Consider the following 2,950-nt stretch of genomic DNA (forward strand, 5'->3'; position numbering starts at 1 on the left):
TGGGAAAGCCACTTAACCCCATTTGTCTTGCAAAAAACTAAAAAAGAAAAGGAGAAAAAAGAGAAGGAAAGAGGGCAACCTAGGTGGTGCAATAGATAGAGCACTGGCCCTGGAGTCAGTAGAATCTGAGTTCAAATATGAGCTCAGACATTTAATAATTACCTAGCTGTGTGACCTTGGACACTTAACCTTATTGCCTTAAATAAAAAGAGAAAAGAAGGGGAAGGGACAAAAGAAAAAGAAAATGGGGAAGGAGGGGAGAACTTTGAGGAATTCAAGGAAGGGGGGAGAGAAGGATGAGAAGAGATGAAGAGAGGAAAGAAGGAAAGAAAAAGAGGGGCAGGAAGGAAAAGGAGGACCATGCAGGGAGAAGAAAAACAGGGGAAGAAGAAGAGTGAGAGAAAACAGGAATAGAGTAAAAGAATATGAGAAAAGAGGTGGGGGGGGGAAGAGAGAAAGGAGAGTGGAAAGGACAGTGGTGATAGAAAAGACAAGAATTAAATAGTTCCTACCCTTAAGAAACTTACATTATTCTGGAGAAAACAGCATGGGCATAAAAACCTAACTACAAAATATATACAAAATAAATAAAAAGCAATTGTGGGGAGGGCAGCCATGTGGCAATGTAGATAAAACACCAGTACTAACAGGAAGATGTGAGTTCAAATTTGAGCCCAAGAACTTACTAACTGTGTGACATTAGTCAAGTCACTTAATTTCCACATCTTAAAATGAGATGGAGAAGGAAAAGACAAATCACTCTAATGGTTTTGCCAATAAATTCCCAAATGGGGTCATGAAGAGTCACACATGCCTGCAAACAGTCGAACACCAACAATAATTGGAGGAGGATATTAATACCTGGGGGAATCAGGAAAGGTATCTTAATAGAAGGTGAAGATTGAGTTGAAAAAGAAGGAAGAAGAAAAATTTTTAAATAGGTGATAAAGATGAAAGAAGGAGAGATGAGGAAAGGAAGGAGAGGAGATAGAGTAAGAAAGAGGAGAGATAGAGGCAGAGACAGAGAGAAGGATAGAAAGAAGAAATGGAAGAAGGAAGGAAAAAGGGCAGAATGAGGGAAGAGTATGGGAGGGGAGAAAAAGGAAGAGATGAAAAGAAAGAAAAGAGGAATACTAAGGCAAAATTCTCTGCCACTTTGATTTGCCTCATCCATCCATCATCTCTCTCCTTAACCCATTTGGGGGTGGGGAGGAAAGGAAATGACTTCAAATAGTCCTAATTCATCTAGTAAGCATTTCATTCACGTTCATGGACTGTATTCTCTGGAGAGGGAAGTGGATACAGGAGAAAGGTCTTTATCATCATCGAATCTAATTCATGTCCACTTGAAAGAGATCTAAAAATGGTTTCAGTGCAAGGTACAGAGGAGTTTGATTGTCCTCTCACTGGGAGTCTGTGGGTTTCTTTGGGATTTTTGCCAGTCACATTCATAGAATTCTCATGGTCCTTTTCAAACTCTTACTATACTATATTGCTTCCAAGAAGTAATACCTAATAGAATAATAAAACAAGTTCCCCCTACTCTGTCCCTTGACCATTCTGTGTATCCCTCTGTTTCTAGGCATCTTGCAAAGGTCTCCAGGAAAGGAGATTTTATGATCCTCCTGGCTGACCCATTTAATTAGGAAGTGTAGAGAGTCTTTCAAAAGGCTGAATGCAAACTTAAGTTTTAATAGCTTTAGTAACTTAAACTGCAAAAGACTTACAGGACACCCCATAAAGCCAGAAGATATCCAATCAGTCTAACTTAAATCTTTCCTGCTGCATTTTAATCCAATTACTTCCTGTCCTAACTTCAGCAGAAGAATTAGCTACTGTTAAATCAAAATGAAGATGTTTAGAGTGGAAAACAGAAAGGTAGAGAGACAACAGAGTTCTATCCAAATATGAAATTTTACAATCTAGTGACCCTGCTGATCCTAGCTGCTCCAGGACAAAATGCCAAACATTTGTCATCATCTCCTAGAATCACCCCCCCCACCATGTTTCCCACTTCCCAAGTATCCAGTACCCTGATATTTCCATCTGGCTCCCTGAGGTTTGCCACTGAAATTTGTCCTATTTCTTTCTCAGTGCCCACCTTCAGAAATATAATTAGCAATTTTTCTGCACTAAGGAAGTACCACAAAATGCCCCCTTAATTCATTGGGAGATGGTTATATTAACCATCAGGAAGAAACCCTGGGACATGGTGAAGCTGCTCTGAGAGAGGACACTAAATGAGAAGGCAATCCCATAAGGCATCTTTTTTGATGAAGAAGTTGCCATCTGATAACTTCCTATTTTAACTAATTATTCTTGCTACTCAGATTCTAAGTTAATAAGCTCAGTTGTTTCTAAGTGCTGAAGGATTCAAGTGTTGTCAATAACCTTTAAATTTTGGTGCCTTGAGGGAAAGACCTTGTCACCTGACTCTAGTTATGGCTCTGGGATGTTCCTAAATTACCTTCCTTATTCCCCTCTCACTGATCAAAATGATCATTCCTTCAGTGCTTTAAGCTAGGTGTTAGAGACAATCTGATTAAACTAGTAACCTATTAATGTGACTGATTGCCTCCCTTAAATCATCCAGTGGAATTTATATTTTTTTAAAGATGCAGTTTACCCCCAAAGGATTCCATAATTGGTGGAAATCCAGGCAATTTGAGAGATACTTTGCACCAGAGAACAGTGTAGGACTCGCTTCAATCATACCATGTGGAAAATTAATGGACTAAGGTTCATTCTGGTTGATAACTAATTTTGTTTCTATCTTCTAGTTGGATGGAGGCATAGATACTCTGCTTTTTAAATGCATTCATGATACAAATCTTGGAATGGCATTGGATGATAGAATTGAGATCTAAAAACATTTGAACTTCACTTTAATGCTCCAAGGATCCATGTTTTCATTAGTGTGAGCAAATCTCTTCTGTTATAGATAACAATC

The sequence above is a fragment of the Macrotis lagotis genome, chromosome 5, assembly GCF_037893015.1.
Source record: "Macrotis lagotis isolate mMagLag1 chromosome 5, bilby.v1.9.chrom.fasta, whole genome shotgun sequence".
In the NCBI taxonomy this organism is placed as follows: domain Eukaryota; kingdom Metazoa; phylum Chordata; class Mammalia; order Peramelemorphia; family Peramelidae; genus Macrotis; species Macrotis lagotis.